At 46.0% G+C, this 19,100-nt stretch overlaps 1 protein-coding gene across 1 annotated transcript in view; it reads right to left on the minus strand.

Moving 5' to 3' along the window:
• LOC308339261 (uncharacterized protein) overlaps positions 1–9,927 on the minus strand; it is a 30,579-nt gene extending 20,652 nt beyond the window's left edge. Inside the window, exon 1 of the mRNA XM_080797744.1 lies at positions 9,697–9,927. The gene's annotated coding sequence lies outside the window, so the exon portion shown is untranslated. The remainder of the gene's footprint in view (positions 1–9,696) is intronic.
• Between the last annotated feature and the right edge of the window lie 9,173 nt (positions 9,928–19,100).

The raw sequence follows: 19,100 nt of genomic DNA on the forward strand, positions 1-19,100 counted from the left end.
GCTAAACATTAAGATTTCCCAACCCTTTCTGCATTATTTGGACATAACTGCTTAGTTCTGAATACATTTATTTTCTCCATACCAAAATCACGTTCTCCAACAAATCTGCCAATGAAATGACTGATATCTATACCCATTCACCTGTCTTTCCTTCCCTTTCAGAGCTACAATCTGGAAAAATGATGTTATTAAGTGAGCTCCCTAGAATCCCAACACCAGTGATGGGCTAGACTATTCTAGGTGCTAGGGAGATAAAAGTTTACAAGTTACCATAACCAAAACAGTCCTCCTTTCTTGCCTCTTACCTTCTAGCAATACACAAATTGGAAAGCAAAGGAACAAAGTACAAGCTTTAAATATGAAGGCAGTACAAAACCAAAACAAATGTATCTTTCAAATTAATACTATATAGAAAAACCTTTCAAATCCAACCTTTCATAATTTTAACACCTCCCCACAACCCCAATCTGCCCAGGAACAGCACAGGTCCACAGCACAGGAGTCCCTAAAATTTGGATTTGTTTTGTTTTGTTTTGAAATTCAGACCTTTGAAACTCAGTCACATGCCAGAGATAAAAAGGCTTGAACATGGGCAGGGTGAGTGCAGGATTCAGATGGAAACCAGGGTCACAAATAGGTCACTTGATTCCTCTTCTGTAGAAGTTCACTGAAGAGCATGAAGTTTTAGCTCCCAGGCTAGAGGGCAGGGTGCAGCCATTTTCATCCGGCCCATGAGTGCCAAAAGCCTTCAGGGAGCAAAACAGGGACACATGGTGGAGGCTGGAGCCTGGTACACCGAGACCTGCCCACCCAGCATCCTGGAGAGGCATTTCCACGGAAACAAGATGGCCTGAGAACCAGCACAGCAGGTCCCTCCCCCAGAGGACTAGAACAAACAGCCAGGTCTCACCAAGTTTATTGATCAGAGAGTGCGGCAAAGCTTCAGCTCTAACGGAAACAGAATCGAGCTTCCTTTTTACTTCTATTCTTTATTTTTTCATTTTTTCCTATTTTCCAAGTCCTTTTATTATTATTTGTATACTCCATATGTGTGTGTGCGCATTTGTGTGTGTATATATTTGCATACTTTGATTTCATTTTATTTTTTTCTTCTGGATTCTAGATTCTTTTAACAAGCAAAACAAAACAGACCGAGGATCTAGTTATTTTCTTTTGCTTTTTTTGTTTTTGTTTTTGTTTTTTTCCTTTCTTTTTTTTTTTTTTTTTGCTTTGTGTTTTTCTTCTTCTTTTTTCTCTTTCTTCATTTTTTTTCTGAAATAAATGACAATAACCCCAAAAGGAAGAACACGAGGTAGAACTCACAGCCAGGGATTTAATCAACATAAATATAAGTAAGATGTCTGAACAAGAATTTAAAACAATGATTATAAGGATACAAGCTGGGCCTGAAGAATGCAAAGAAGAAAACAGAGAATCCCTTAAATACAGAGACAAAAGAACTAAAATCTAGTCAGGCCAAAATTTAAAATGCTCTAACAGAGATGCAAACACATATGCAGGTCATAAAAAGGAAGGATGAACCAGAGGAGCAATCAGTGATACAGAAGATGTTATTATGGAAAATAAGCTGAAAAGAAGAGGGAAAGAAAGGTAATGGACCATGAAGGCAGACTTACAGAATTCAGTGACTTAGTAAAACTTATTAACATGTGTATCATAGGAGTCCCAGAAGACAAGGAACGAGTAAAGAGTCAGAAGGCTCATTTGAACAAATCACAGCTGAAAACTTCCCTAATCTAGGGAAGGACAGAGACATCAAAATCCAAGAAGCACAGAGAACTCCCATTAAATTCAAAAGCTGGCCATCACCAAAGCATATAATAGTTAAATTCGCAAACTACAGACAAGAAAATCCTTAAAGTAAGAGAAAAAAGGTCCTTAACCTACAAGGGAAGACAGCTCAGGTTCACAGTGGATCTGTCCAGAGAACTGGAAGGCCAGAAAGGAGTGGAAGGATATATTCAACATGCTGAATAGGACAAATATGCAGCCAAGAATTCTTTACCCAGCAAGGCTGTCATTCAGAATAGGAAGAGAGAGAGATTTCCAGACAGCCAAAAACTAAAGAAGTCTGTGACCACTAACCCACCCCTGCAAAAAATTTTAAGGGGGACTTTCTGAGTGGAGAAAAAACCAGAAGCAACAAAGACTAGAAAGGACACATAACATTGACAGAAACACCAACTCTACAGGTCACACAATGGCTCTAAGTTCATCTCTCTCAATAACCACTCTAAGTGTAAATGGACTAAATCAATCAAAAGACACAGAGTATCAGAATGAATTAAAAAAAAAAAGACTCATCTATATGCTGCCTACAAGAGACTTATTTTAGACCCATGACACCTGCAGATTGAAAATAAGGCAGTGGAGAACCATTTATCATGCTAAGGGTATCAAAAGAAAGCTGGTGTAGCAGTCCTTTTATCAAGACAAATTAGAATTTAAGTCAAAGACTGTAGTAAGGGATAAAGAGGGACACTATATCATAGTTAAAGGGTCTACCCAACAAGGAGATCTAACAATTAGAAATATCTATGATCCTAACTTGAGAGCAGCCAATTATACAAACCAATTAATAATAAAATTAAAGAAACACATTGATAATAATACGATAATCATAGGGGACTTTAACACCCCATTCACAGCAATGGACAGATCATCTAAGCAGAAGATCAACAAGGAAACAAGGGTTTTGACACACTGGACCAGATGGACTTCACAGATATACAGAGCATTCCACTCTAAAGCAACAAAATACACATTCTTCTCAAGTGCACATGGAACATTCTCCAGAATAGATCACATACTGGGTCACAAATCAGGTGTCAACCAGTACCAAAGATTGGGATTATTCCCTGCATATTTTCAGACTACAATACTTTGAAAGTTGAACTCAATCACAAGAGGAAATTTGGAAGGAAGTCAAACACTTGGGAGGTTAACATCCTACCACAGAATGAATGGGTCAACCAGGATATTAAAGAATTTTAAAAATTCATGGAAACGATGAAAACACAACTGTTCAAAACCTTTGGGATGCAGAAAATGCGGTCCTAAGAGGAAAGGAAATAGCAATACAAACCTTTCACAAGAAAGAAGAAAAGTCTCAAATACACAAGCTAACTTTACACTTAAAGGAGCTGGAGAAAGAACAGCAAATAAAGCCTAAACCAAACTGGAGACCAGAATTATTAAGATTAGATCAGAAGTCAATGAAATAGAAACCAAAAGAACAGCAGAACATATCAACAAAACTAGGAGCTGGTTCTCTGAAAGAATTAATAAGATCAACAAACCCAGAGCTGAATCAAAAAGCAAAGAGAAAGGACCCAAATTAATAAAATCATGAATGAAAGAGGAGAAATCACAACGGACACCGAAGAAATACAAACAATTATAAGAATATATTATGAGCAACTATATGCCAACATATTAGGCAATCTGGAAGAAATGGATACACTCCTAGAAACATGTAAACTACCAAGCACTGAAATAGAAACAGAAAAACTGAACAGAACTGTAACAAGCCAGGAAATTGAGCAGTAATCAAAAATCTCCCCAAGTGTCCAAGCCATGTGTCTTCCCACAGGAATTCTACCAAACATTTAAAGAACTAATACCTATTCTTCTGAAGCTATTTCAAAAAACAGAAATGGAAGGAAAACTTCCAAACTTGTTCTATAAGGCCAGCAGTACCTGGATCCCCAAACCAGAAAAGACCCCACCAAAAAGGAGACTTACAGACTAATATCCCTGATGAACATGGATGTCAAAAATCAACCAAGACATTAACCAGTAGGATTCAACCAGTACATTAAAAGGATTATTCACCACAACCAAAGTGCGACTTATTCCTGGGCTGCAAGGGGGTTCAACATTCACAAATCAATGTGAAATAATACGTTAATATAAGAAAGGACAAGAACCACATGATCCTCTCAATAGATACAGAAAAAGCATCTGACAGAGTGCAGCATCCTTTCTTGATTGGAACTGTCCACAGTTCTAATAGAACTGTGAGGGAACATACCTCAATATCATAAAAGCCATATATCCCACCATGAATATCATTGAATGTGAATATCATTCTCAATGGAGAAAAGCTGAGAGCTTTTCCCCCAAGGTCAAGAACACCATTCTCCCCACTGTTGTTTAACATAGCATTAGAAGTCCTAGCTTCAGCAATCAAAAAACAAAAAGGAATAAAAGGCATTCAGATTGCCAAAGAAGTCAAACTCTGTCTTTGCAGATGAAATGATACTTTATGTGGAAAACCCAAAAGACTCCACCCCCAAAATGCTAGAACTCATACAGCAATTCAGCAACATGGCAGGCTATAAAATCAATGCACAGAAATCAGTTGGATTTCTATACACTAACAATGAGACAAAAGAAAGAGGAATTAAGGAATTGATACCATTTACAATAGCACCGAAAACCATAATGTAACTAGGAATAGACCTAACCAAAACTACAGGAGACTTATGAAAGAAATTGAGGAAGACACAAGGAAATGGAAGAACATTCCAGGCTCATGGACTGGAAGAACAAATACTTGTTAAAATGCCTATGCTACCCAGAGCAATCTACACACTCAATGCCGTCCCTATCAAAATACCATGGGGGGGGGGGGAGGGGGGGCGCCTGGGTGGCTCAGTGGGTTAATCCTCTGCCTTTGGCTCAGGTCCTGATCCCAGGGTCCTGAAATTGAGCCCTACATCGGGCTCTCTACTCAGCAGGGAGCCTGCTTCCCCCTCTCTCTCTGCCTGCCTCTCTGCCTACTTGCGATCTCTGTCTGTCAAATAAATAAATAAAATCTTAAAAAAATACCATCGACATTTCTCAGAGCTAACTAATCCTAAAACTTGTATGGAAACCAAAAAGGCCCCGAACAGCCAGAGGAATGTTGAAAAAGAAAACCAAGGCTGGTGGCATCACAATGCCTGACTTCAAGCTCTATTACAAAGCTGTAATCATCAAGACAGTATGGTACTAGCACAGAAACAGGCACATAGATCAGTGGAACAGAATAGAAAACCCAGAGATGGACCCTCAACACTCAGGTCAATTAAATGTAGAAGAATGAAACTGGACCATTTTCTTACACCATACACACAGATAAACTCAAAATGGATGAAAGACCTAATGGTGAGATAGGGATCCATCAAAATGCTAGAGAAGAACACAAGCAGAAACCTCCTCGATCTTGGCCACCGCAACTTCTTACTAGACACGTCTCCAAAGGCAAGAGAAACAAAGGCAAAAATGAACTATTGGGACCTCATCGGGATAAAAAGCTTCTGGAGAGTGAAGGAAACAATCAACAAAACTAAACGCAGCCTATGAATGGGAGAAGATATTTGTAAAGGCCATATAGGATAAGGGGTAGTATCCAAAATCTACAAAGACTGTATCAAACACCCAAAAAACAAATAACCAAGTTAAGAAATGGGAAGAAAACATGAATAGACATTTTTCAAAAGAAGATATCCAAAATGGCTAAAAGACACATGAAAAGATGCTCAACATCACGCACCATCAGGGAAATACAAATCAAAACCACAATGAGATACCACCCCATACCTGTTCAGAATAGCTAAAATTAAGACAAGAAACAACAGGTGTTGGCAGGGATGTGGCAAAAGGGGAGCCCTCTTGCACTGCTGGCAGCAATGCCAACTGGTACAGCCAGCCGCTCTGCAATCAGCATGGAGTTTCCTCAAAGAGTTAAAAATAGAACCACCTCACCGTCCAGCAACTGCAGTACTAGGTATTTACCCAAAGGATACAAAAACACAGATTCAAAGGGGGACACGCACCCCAGTGTTTTATAGCAGCGTTATCAACAACAGACAAACTATGGAGAGAGCCCAAATGTCCATCACCTGGTGAGTGGATAAAGATGTAGTGGGTATAAATATGCAGTGGAATACTGCTCAGCCATCAAAAAATTGAACTCTTGCCACTTGCAACAAGGTGGGTGGAACTAGAGTGTATTAAGCTAAGTGAAATCAGTCAGTCAGAGAAAGACAAATACCAAATTATCTCACTCCTGTATGGAAGTTAAGAAGGTAAAGAGATGAAAATATGGGAAGGGAGAAAGGAAAAATAGGACAGAGGGAAACAAGCCATGAGACTCAACAACAGAGAACAAACAGGGCTGATGGAGGCAGGTGGGTGGGGGATGGGCTAACTGGGTAATGGGTGTTAAGGAGGGCACTGGCTATGATGAGCACTGGATATTCTATTTAAGTGATGAATCACTGAATTCTACTCCAGAAACCAATATAGCACAGTAGATTAACTACCTAAAATTTAAATTTAAAAAATTTATTAGCTCATTTTTAAAATGAGAAACCCACCTTATACTTTATTTTTTGGCTAAAAGGAAGTGAAATGTTAATACACAACACAGTGTAGTTAATAGTTTATTCAGTATCTCATTCACAACTGAATTATACATTTAAGTGGCATTTCTACTGCTGCAGAGATAAAATCTTCTGGCTTAAAAAAAAAAAATCTACAAAAAAATAATTCCAGTAAGGAGCACAATAAATATCCACTGTATCTCAGATTATTTTGGTCATTTCTCAAAAATATCTGGCAATCCTATTAGGTCTTGCATGTTAATTCCAACTCCCATGTAAAATAAATGCTATTTCAAACTTTTGCTACAACAGATTAGTTTCCATAGACTTGTCTTTCCTCTTTCATTCATCAGATGATTGGTAACTTACTTCACAAATGACGTAGGTAATTTTAGAGGCAGATGCTTTGAACCATTAAAAGAATTACTTTTAATCTCAGGTTTTTTTATCTCTAACTTTATGTTTGGGTCCTGTTATTTCCTGCCATATCATGAATTTTATGTTATTGCTTATAAACTAATAATTTTACTCCCTACTTGATAGAATTCTCTTAGCACTTAAATGTTAGGTATCTTCCGATCTGAAATTTGAATTAAAAAGTTTCTGGGCTGCTGTTGTGTCCAGCTGTTGCCCTCTGTGTCCTTGAATCCACCAGGAAGTGGGGCCCATTCATCAAGCACTTCTCCTCATCTCACACTATCTCATCCCACTCCAGTTTTTGTTTGTTTTTGGTCCTCATTAGTTCATGGACATCATTCCTGCTGACATTATTTCATAGATGAACCTCCTGAATGTTAAAAGTCCTGTACTCACAGGTCTGTGCTGATAGGGGAGACTCAGTGAGGATGTCCTAAGACCGTCTGAGCCTCCAGAAAAACGTCAAACCATGGGATAAGGTCACGGTTATTATATTGAAAACATGTATAAATTTTAGGGGCACCTGCCAGGGTGGCTCAGTCAGTTAAGCATCTGACTCTTCATTTCAGCAAAGGTCATGATTTCAGGGCCACGAGATTGAGCCCGACATCAGGCTCTGCACTCAGAGTGCAGTCTGCTTGAGATCTTCTCTCCCTCTGCCCTGCCCGCTACCCCCAACCCTGGCAACCGGAGTGGGTGCGTGCCCTCTTAAATAAATAAGTCTTTTCTTACAAAAAGAAAAAATGTATAAATTTTAAGTATACTTACTAGAGAGGACTTGAAAATGAATGAACCAATTGTTCAACTTTACAAACTAAAAGAAAATAAAAGAGTAAACTGACATTTCAAATTTTACAAAGCAACAAGATAATTAGTAAAAGTTAAAAGATTAAAAGATTAAAGGAAACAAGGAGAAACTGATAGAAATCAATTAAACAGTTTTTAACTTCAAATTAAGAAATTAAAAAGGACACAAGAAAAGTTTCTTTCTCAGGCAAGATGAGTCTTACGAAGTCACTCCTGAGTGTGGAGATGACTTCCGGTCAACGTAACACTCCACTGTCCCGCCGCCACACACAAGGAGGAATTCGCTCTGTGGCAAAGGCAGTCCTCTGTGTTCACTGGAACACTGGGGACTCAGGAGCATGATGCTCCGATAGAAGATCAACAGATGGGCTTTTCGACCTATTTCTTCAGAACACTCTCCTGTCCTAGAGAGGCCCACACATTTTGTGGCAGCAGTGAGTACATGCACTGGGCTGACTTTCCCTTGAAGACACAGAACCTAGGCCCTGCTAGTACCTGCCAAGCTCAAGGTCAGAGCAGACACTTCCATTTCTCCTGCTCCTGAGCTTCTCATCTCTCTCTCATTCCTGAATCCCTAACCCCCAAACACCACCCTTATTACCCCTCCAGGCTCCCTTCACACAGTCAACGCGCTTCCGCCTCCCTCCTCCTTGGAGAGAGATTTTTGTTCTACGCTTGGTTTAAAAAGTCTGGACCCTTTCCTGTCAACCTATCTTGTGACTCCCTGCATGTGTACTGAGGCAGGTGAAGAGGAACAGCACTGTCCTCACAGGAATAACATGGCCTGGATGGGATAGTGTGGCAGGGTTTGCCTTTCACACCCCTACCCCCAAAATTTCAGATCATATACCTCATACTCCCAAGCAAGAGCCGCTTCTCTGTCATGGTTTTACTCACAATCTCGAATATTCAGTTCCTCTTTTCCAAAACATCCTATTAAACTATTAAGATATATGAAATTAAGGAGACCTAATTAGTAGCACTGGAAAACATGAAAGAAGGTCAGCAATGGAAACAGCTGAGAAATTTATTCAATTACGAACAGATGGACGCTCTTTCAACAAAGTTCCACAACAATTCAGCTCAGCCTTGATCATTTACAGAAAAAGGGCAAAGGGAACAAACATACTTAACTAGTAACTAGTTCACAGCCCACTACAGTAAAAGATAACCTAAGGGGAGAAAGATGATGTAGAATATTAGACTAATTGGTTAAACTGAAGTTTGACTGTTAACATGAAAAATTACCAACATTTTTACCAAGACCACACTGAAATAGTGTACAATCACTAACTAGGCACCAAAGAATATTTTCAGTGTAACAGACTGTAAAACCAGAGATCTCATCATATGATCTGACATAGCACATTTCAAAAAACACAGAAGTTAAAAATTAAAAACAAAACTCTACCGAATTCGGGATCTACCCTTCTTTTGCCTCCACTGCTACTGTTGCTCGACGCCCCCGCCCCCATTCCGTACTCTTGTCACATCTCCACTCCTCCTTTTTCATTATCTTCTTTTACTCCACTGCTTCTAGCCCAAGTCACGCTCTCTTACTCTTATTTGGTCTAAGCCCATCGGACCCACTTCCCTACCCTCAATTTTACCCCCGCTTTTTCTCGTCCCTCTCCTTGGCTCTGTTTCCCTGGTTCTCCCTGCTCTCTCTCTTTCCCCCTTATCCCCCTGCCCCACCTCCACATTCGCAGGAACAGAATGAAGATGCCCCTGCCCAGGGAAAGCACACTTTCTGGTGACTCAGCCAGTGGGAGCAGATGGGACAGAACAAGGGGTGTCAGCGGACGGGGCGGATGAGCGCCCCAGCACGGGGTCGGCCCGAGGAGGTGACGGTGGTGGAACCCGAGAAGCAGCCGGGCCGGCCTCGGGACGACGCGAGGAAGGTGAGAACTCAGGACCGGGTCCACAGGGTTCGGCCGCAGGAGAGTGAAGCGCCCTGGTGCCGCGAAGGGCGAGAACCCACGTCGCGAGTGGGGACCTGACGCGCGGGGTGCGGAGGGGAGACAGTGAAAAGAACAGAGGTAGAAAAGTTGCGGCGCAGACGGCCCGGGAGCCAGCCTACCGGGAGGAAAAGGCGCGGATCCACACCAGCAGCACGCGTCCCGCGACCGGGCGGGGCTCCCCGCGGGCGAGGCGGGCAGAGGTGGGGGCTTGTGAGGTTCGGGAGGCCCGGGGCTCGGGGTGTGAAGGACGCAACGCCGGGGGCATCAACGTGCGAGCTGCAACCAGAAACGCTGAACCTCACTCCAGCCAAGACGCCCTTCCATGCGGGAAATCTGCTTCCGGGTGGCCCGGAAACGGCGGGCGCGGGCGGGGCGGGGCGTGCGCGTGCCTCCGCCCCGCCCCTAACGCGTTTCCGGTCCGCGCGTACTTCCGCCCACGGGCCGCGCGGTTGCTCCGCGGCGAGCGGGTAGAGCCTCCTGTGGGGCCGGTGCCCCGCTCTGCTTCAGGTGATTGAGTCAGGCTCTCGCAGGCGAAGCTTGGCGCTGGCGCCAGCCATGCGGAGTGCGGCGCTAGTTCCTTCTCAGCCGGTTGAGACCGGCGTGAGTAAACCGTGCGTGCCCGCGGCTCCCGCGGGCTCGGAGGGCGGCCCGGGCGCGGGGGCCTCTGTGCTCGGAGACGCAGGCGGTGGCGGGGCTGGGACGTCCGCAGCTCCACCTGGTACGTGTCTGTTTCTTTTCGGTGGGACGGGTGTGAACGCCCAGCTCGCCCGTGCGAAATGTGACCCTGCACCGCGACAGCCGCGGGAGGAGGCTTCCCTGTGGCCTCCCGGCTCGCGGGGCGGCAGGAGGACTTCGCGAGCCCGGGACTGTGAGCGAGCACGGACGGCCGAGGCACGGGTGTGACTGCCCACGTCTGGAGAAGGTGTAAAGCTCACTTACCTTTGAGACAAATGTGCGTGACATCCAGCAAGTTGCCCGAGTTACTACATTTCACATTTTTATCTTCATTCCGGAGTTACTCAAAAGAGCATTTTTAATTTTGAAAAAGCAGATGTTTTAATCTATGTTTTTTTCTATTTCTAAATGTTTTGTGTCAAGTGTGGACAAGTATTAGTTTTTCATTCTTTTTTTTTTTTTAAAGATTTTATTTATTTGACAGAGACACAGCGATAGAGGGAACACAGGCAGGGGGAGTGGGAGGAGAAGCAGGCTTCCCCGGGGCTCCATCCCAGGCCCCCGGGGTCATGACCTGAGCTGAAGGCAGAGCTTAAGGACTGAGCCGCCCAGACGCCCCTGTTTTCATATACATCTTATTGAAATGTCTGTTCTCTAACATTAAAAAGCATGGTAAAACTGGATTTTCAGATTTCAGTTGCCTCATTTATACCCTTAATAAAAATTAATTGTGAAATAGGTGAGTGAAAAGTCTCCTTTTCTATTTCTGCAAATTCTGAGGTTCATGCCAGAGGGAATGTGGCAAAACTAAATCCGAGCTATTCTTGCTGCAGAAATTTCTCAAAGACGCTGCCCAAGAAAAACTCTTCTGGTTTCCCCAAAACCTAACATAAATTTCTCCACCTTTTACATTAAAATATATATATATTAAGTCTCTGGACTCAATGGATTTAAGTTCTGGAAGGATAACATTCTCTTAGAGGAACAGTAAACACTGGGGTTCATAGAGGGCGTCAGGGGAGCCCTGCCCACGGCACCTCCAGGTCACCAGGGCAGAGATCACTTCACCTGAGCTCACTCACTGGTCTCAGATCTGCGGGACTGGACCCAGATTAAGGAGGGCTGTATGTGACTTGGGGTCAGGGAATCCAACTACCTGAGCCTCTCCCCCATTCAGTCCTCCTCCATCCCCCGCTCTCTACAAAGAAGTCAAGTGGTGCAGTTCTGCCCGTGTGAACTATTCCGCCTCCAAGCCACCTTCTCCATCAAATCTGTGCTCTGGTTTACACCAGAATGCTGCGGGAGGCTGGAGGTTGACCGGAGTGATGACGTGGGTGCACACAGGATGTGCCTTGTTTGGAAGTTCCCTATGAAAAGCCAAGCCCGTAAGAGGGGGTCTTAGTAGACTACTAAGTCTACTAAAGTCTGCCCACATCTCTCAATCTCTCTCCCTGGCTGAGAATTAGGTCCCATGAAAGCGGAGGAGTGAAAAGAAGGAGCGCATTGAAGTATAATTACTTCTATCTATGTTTTCATTATATTGTTATTACAATGAAAAAATATTTTCCAGGCATTCCTTATAAAAATGCCTTCACTAAAGAATGAGTCCTGTTTTGAGGAGCTGACACAGCCCTACATAATCATAATGGCTGCAGGATGGCACTTTGAAGATGGTCACTCCGATGGCCTGATGACAGCACGAGCGCTGACTGGGATGCTGGCTGTGTATGTCAGTGGGGAGCCCTCAGTAATCATCTCTGCTATTTTGTGAAAGGCGGCAGGTAACTTTTTTGTTAGTGGCAATTGGGAAAACTTTATAAGATCTTAATACTATGTAGCTCAGAACGCAGGAAAAAATTATTCCTGACTCATTTACATATCCATAAAAACCATTATTAAAGGAGAGGGCCTCTTGCTCCTAATTTTTGAATACACCATTTACCTCCACTCTTTCTAACCACAAAAGTCTACGGATTCAAATACCGTCTTCATATAGAACACAAAGACATTCTCCCCTCATTTCTGAATGCACATTAAACAAACTTGTCTCTAAATACAAAATCCCAAATCTGACCAAGGTCAGGCAATGTGCACACATGCCTGCAGTCCCAGCTGCACACACTTACCCTGCACAAACACAACCCCCGGCGGTGAGCCACCAAATGTATAATAAATGCACCAAAAGCTATGTAGATGGCCCAGCACACTGCCCCTTAAAAACACACCACTGAACTTGCTTTGACGACCTGCCAAAGATTGAACTTACATTGACAGCTCTCAATACCAGCACAGGAAACGTGAAAACAAGCCCCCGTACCCCCCATATCATGCAAACACTTCCACATTCAGTTCTTCTAAGTCACTGAATATGAGTCCCATATTGCAAAATGGAAACACCCCATGCCCAGCATCGGCTGACTTTCCAAACACAACTGGCAAGTCCTCAGACCTTGCGACAGACCCAAACCTCTCCAGAAATCTTGCAGTAGAAACCTACACCCCAAAGCCCAATGTACACAGATGCACACTGAGTCCAATGTCCCATGCACACATGCAGAAAGACAGTCTCCCCACATGCCTAGACCCCTCCATGTCACAAAATACTTCTACATACGAATTCAGTCTGGAACGTTGTCTCCACTACCTACTGGGACCAGTGGGCACAAACTTTCTGCCCTCATTTCTTCATCCGCGAGTGACTGTGTGTGTGTGTGCACGCGTGCTCGTGTGTCAACACTTGTTGACTGGGATGCACCGAGAGACCTCTGACCCTTCTTGCTCTTCCTCTTGCTACCCCGGCACTCTCCAGGCACGGGGCTTTGCCAACGTGCACTGCCGCCTGAGCGGGGACGTCCCTGCCTGAATGGTTCTACAGACACATTCTGTACTTTGACTAGTGAATCACGACAGCACTGAAAGGCAGGGGCAATTCTGTTTTCCCTGGTTGGATTCAAGCTTTGGCCAGTATTGGTCTGGAGGAATTTCCACTGGTCTAAGGCATATTTGTTTGGTTTCCATTTTATCCACGTGCTCCTCCAACACAAGAACTTCACGCAGGACTGTCTTTCAGGCAGTGGAACTGCTCCTTTCTCTGGATTGGCAGCAGAGTTCTTCACCCTCTTCCAGAGACTCTGCAAGTTTTCCAAGTTCATTTTTGAGCTCTGGGAACCATGACTATGTACGCATTTGTGTTGTAGGATGGCATAAACCTCTGAAAATTTCCTAGGTACCTCTTGTGTGCAAGGCTGGAGCTCGACTACAAGTCCCGTAGAGGGCTCTCTGCCAGTCTGAGTGAACTCCGAATCTTCTAAGTCCTCTCTAGAAGCCCTGGAGCCCCAGGGGCCGGCCGGTTTTGCCCCCCTGCTAATGGGGAAGTACCAAGGACAATGCCCTCCAGCAGGCTTTGGTGAAATCATGGTATGGAGACACGGCGAACATAATGGAGCTCAGGGAAACTGGATGGCAGAAGGGGAGACAGGACGTGAGACCTGATGTAGAGCGGCGGCTCGGTCTGAGACCTGGAGGGGGCATGTGGGTCTGGTCACTCCTTTCTGTTTGGGAGCCCTGCCGAGGCATCCAAGTGGCAGAACGACAGAAAGCTTCTGAGCGGTCTGTGGTTGACAGAACCGGGACCAGGGTCCCTGACCAATGCCTGGTAGCGACGTGTCCCAGAGCTGGTGCACAGGGCCCCCCTTTCACCCACGGCCTCATGTGGCTTGTTTCCTTTTCCCTGCGACTGCCCTTCTTTGCCATCACAGAGCGCATTCCACGGTGCAGTCCTAGGACTTCGTCTCTAAACTAGACCATGAGGCCGGGATTACTATTGTCATATACTCAAATATATCATATATCATATATGTCATATACTCTCTCTATATATATATATATCATATATCATATATGTCATATACTCTCTCTATATATATATCATATATCATATATGTCATATACTCAATATATATATATATCATATATGTCATATACTCAATATATCATATACTCAAATATATCATATATCCGTTCTCCCACCGTAACTCTTTAATACTGTCTTCATTAAACTGATTAACATTCGTGTCGTCATGATCATCATGACGTAACTGTTAACTCTTGTTAACTGTAACTGTTAACTCGTAACTGTTAACTCTTGTGATTCCTCATTTGTTATTACAGCTCCTATCATGGATCTTTTGATGTGATTGTTGTTATACAACATGGTCTAAAGTGTCTCTGTTCTCGAAGGCTGTCCCGTCTACTGAAGGTGCTATGCAGGGAACCTGAAGACATACGTAAACCCAGGACTCCAGGCTCCCGATGCTAGTTCGAAGCCTGGCCCCCCCTCAAGTATTCCAAGTTCCCTCTGGATGCAAGGACCTGCTCGTACCAGCAGGGGAGACTTGGAAATGACATTCTGGTCTGGTCTTAGGCTCTGGAAAATATCGGACCCTCCGCCACATGCCGGCGGCTCTCTGCAGACCTGCAGCCCCTAGGGAAGGTTTCCTTGCGCCAGCTGGGCCGCCTAAAGATCTTCCGAGCGAACTCAAGTCCACAAACTCCTCTCGCTGGCTGGAATGGATCATGAATGGCTTCTTTCACCCAGCTGGGATTTCAGGTTTCTTAGTAAGTCAACTCAGGGCCCAGGAACATGGGCCTGTAACAGGAATGGTGGGAAAGGGCCCACCTGCTCGCCGGAGACCCTGCAGGATGTTTCTGGTCTCTTTAGGAGCCCGCAGCCGAAGAGGCACACAGAGAGTCTTCCAGAATTCCTGAGCTTCTGGAAATTTTCTAAATCTCCCAGGTGTCCAGGAAAGGCTAGAGCAATACGAAAGGCACTGAGAGGGTGACTGGCCTGTTGGAGCAAACACAGAAGCTTCTAGGAAACACAGGGACCCGGACTTTGGCTGTTTCCCTCCCAAAGGCAGGGAAAAACGAAGGATGACTCCCTCCAGCAGCCCCTGGAGGAGACACAAGTACCCAAACGTATCAGTCACGAAGGGCCATGGGAGGACACACAGCAGAAGGGCAGCCAGACGGTTTGGGATGACACAATGCGGGGGGCTCACTGTTTGTCACGGTCTGGGCTTCTGGGCGCCACATGTGGGTCTGGAGGCTGCCTTCTCCAGGGGGAGCCCTGCTGCCTCGGCCAGCTGTCGCATCTCCTGCCGGCTGCCGGCTGCTGGCTGGCACGAGGCCCGGGACCTGAGCTACGTTAAAAGGTCCCCGTAGGCCTCGTGACCCGAGGTTCACCCAGGAGTCCCTGTGTTTGCCCGTGCCTGCCGCCAAGCTGACTTTCTCCTTTCTGGCTCTTCATCTTTGCCGTCTGGGACTCAAAACTACCCCGTGAGGCCCAATATCCGTACCTGGTACTCACTGAAGGAAATCTCTTCTCTGTGCCCTGAGTCCGTAGGTTCAGTGTCATTGTCAGCATCGTCGACAGTTACTAGTGTGAGGACTGGGACGACGATCATCGTTATTGTGATCTTCATCGGTTTGTATCACGGCCACTGTTACGCCCGATTATAGCCGCGGTTCTGCTCCACGGCAACGGATGTCGTGTCTCCATTCATGAAGGGCGTCTGGTTACCTAAGACAACTACGAGGGTCCCCAACAGACACACAAGCACCCAGCTGCCCCGAGGATCCAGCGGTCCCAACTCGTGGTCTTTCACAGGCGGACCTCCTGAAAGACGCTGACCCGAGGGAGCCAGGGCACACCTGGAAAGTGCCCTCTGCCCTCCTGAGACGTTGGGCACATTTACAACAAGAACATCTGCAGCCAGTCAGCTCCACTAGAAAATATTCTGAGGCGACGGAGGGGCCCAGCAGCCCCTTTTGCTGCATGGAGCACCGGTGAAGGACAGGGGTGAGACCAAAAATGTTACAGTGATGCTGTGAGGACACAGCGACCCATGATGACCGCCCACACAAGGTGCCAAGCGGCCCGTCTCTCATGGAGTGTTCGGAAAATTTGGGAGCCAGGGATTGCCACCACCCAAAATGGAGGCACAGGGGCAGCCTGAGCTTCTAGAAATGTTCTAAGTGACATCCTACCCCAGCAGTCTGAATATTTTCCACTTCCCTCCGCTCAGAGCCAGGAGGCAACACGGACAAAAACCAAGGCATAACAAGGTCTCAAGGTCACCAGAGCTGCTGGAAATGTTCCCAGAGCCTTCAGTGGCCCCAGAAATTCTGTTACTGCGCTGAGAGGTACAGAAATGTCCGCCAGCCGACCTGAGTAACCACAGGGTTTTCCAAGTCCTCCAGGAAGCCCTCAGTGTTGTGTAAGTCCACCACAGACTGACAATCCATAAGAAAAGAAGAGAGATGGAGACCATTACTAAGAAAATATTCGCAAGAATAATGACTGACTGACAATGAAATGATAATCAACACAATGATTCTAGTCATACACCAGCTACTGGGAGATTAGAGTGCAGACCCCCCGTATGAATGGCAAGGGACCCATTTCTAGCCTCACAGGACATCTGGATGCCAGGGTCCAAGGTGCGCACACACACACACACACACACAAATATTAAGGCAGAAAGTAGCAGCAGAGGAGAAGGAGCAGGACAAGGGTGAACTTGGGAACTCTTGCACAGACCCCAGAGGGGTGTAAGAAGGGAGAGAAAGGCACCTCGGTCCTGAGTCTGCCCATCACCTACAGCCACCATGTCAGAAGTTACGCCCCTGGATGACACGGCGGGCCGGGCTCCACACAGGGAGGGCGGGATCCAGACCCACAGCCCCTGCACAGGAGCCCCAGCTCTACCTACGTTCAGCCCCAGCACTGCCTCAGCCTTCGCCTCTTGCCTCCTCGATGCCCTCCTACCCGCCTTCCCCCATAGAAACCTGGGGGTCTTGTCGGGGGGCAGCAGCGAGACCCTGCAGAGGGGCTACGGAAAAGTGTTCGCAACGGTTGTTCCTGGACCAGCAGGGGCGACAGGCCCACACCAGTGGTTCAAGGACACCCTGCCCCTGTCCACACTGCCCTTGCCCAAGCGGCAGGGTCCCAAGCCCTGAGCCTTCCCGGGCAGGACCAGAGTCCCCGGGCCCCTGAGTTACCTCGGAGAACTTTGTGGTGACTCTGATGTGCCAAGAAGACCTTCGCTGGGGCTTCCAGGCCGGCGAACACGGCTCCTGGGGCCCCGAGAGCTCTGCTCCGCTTTCCCAGAGGCTCCAGGAACAAGGACGCCAGGGGCGGTTGGGGGAGAAGAGGGAGCAGCTTGTGACTGCGCGTCTGGAACCCCCTTCAGGAAGCCTTGACCACCGGTGAGCCTCTACTCGGTGTTGTAGAACCACCGCCACGGCGAGCCCTGGCTAGAATGCTAAATACAGGAATTGACGATGAATAACCAGTGGAACTATCCTGCTAATGAACCAAATAACAGATGCTCGTGATCCTTGTAATTACAGTAACATTCAACTAAGGGGGAGGAGCTTAGCGCACACACTGCTCTGAGGGAAGGTCGAGGCACTGATGGGGCGCGCTGCATCGCGGCCGGAGACCGCACCGTGTCCTGCGCGCCGTGATTGCGAACGCGAGCCATGGTGGACAAGAGTGGGGGTCTCAGGGACGTGGGGAGCACAGAGACCTGTGCGAGGACGTCTGAAGGAGGAGACTATTGAGGAGAATTGAAGCACTCTGGTCCTGGCCGCCACAGGACACTTGCTACTTTCCCTGACTGGGCCAGCGGCTGGTTGTGCAGGGCCCCCCAGCAGGAAGGCAGGGCTCTGGGCCACGGCTGTCCCCCACCGCATGCAGAAGACTGTCCTCATGGAACTTTCAGACCCAGCACTACCTCAGCCCTTTCCGCCTTCGTGCCCTTCTGCCGGCTGCTCTTTCCAGGCCCCTCGTGGTCAGGACGTACAGGGCCCCTCTCTGCACCTGGGTCTGTCTGTCCGAGCAGTGGTCTTCTTGTTTCCTCACCAGCAGGGGTGTGGAGTGACATGGGCAGCTGTGGTTCCTCCAGGACCTCGGAAATTTTTTTTTTAAGTCTGAATTTCAGCTTTTTAAAATTATTGTTATGTTATGTTAGTCACCAAACAGTACATCGTTAGTTTTGATGTTGTTTCTCATAGTAGTCTCGTCTTTACTGTTGGATATGGTACTAGAAGTCTGAGCATCAGCAAAGAGACAATAAAAAGAAATAAAAGGTATTCATATTGGCAAAGAAGAAGTCAAACTCTCTCTCTTAGCAGATGACATGATCCCAAAGACTCCACCCCCAACTTACTAGAACTCACACAGCAATTCAGTAATGTGGCAGGATATAAAATCAATGCACAGAAATCAGTTCCTTTCTTATACACTAACATTCAGACAGAAGAAAGAGAAATTAAGGAGTCGATTCCATTTACAATAGCACCAAAAACCATAAGATACCTTGGAATAAACCTAACCAAAGAGGTAAAGGATCTAGAAACCACAGAACACTTATGAAAGAAATGGGAGAAGACACAAAAAGATGGAAGAAACATCTCATGCTCATGGATCGGAAGAATAAACATTGTTAAAATGTCTATACTGCCCAGAGCAACCTATGCTTTCAACACCATCGCGATCAAAATACCATTGGCATTTTTCAAAGAGCTGGAACAAACAATCCTAAAACTTGTATGGCACCAGAAAAGACCCAGAATTGCTAAGGAAATGTTGAAAAAGAAAAACAAAACTGGGGGCATCACATTGCCTGACTTCAAGCTTTACTACAAAGCTGTGATCACCAAGACAGCATGTTACTGGCACAAAAACAGACACATAGACCAGTGGAACAGAGGAGAGAGCCCAGATATGGGCCCTCAACTCTATGGTCAAATAATCTTCAAAAAAGCAGGAAAAAATATACAG

This window comes from Martes martes, assembly GCF_963455335.1.
Source record: "Martes martes genome assembly, chromosome: 2".
Lineage (NCBI taxonomy): Eukaryota > Metazoa > Chordata > Mammalia > Carnivora > Mustelidae > Martes > Martes martes.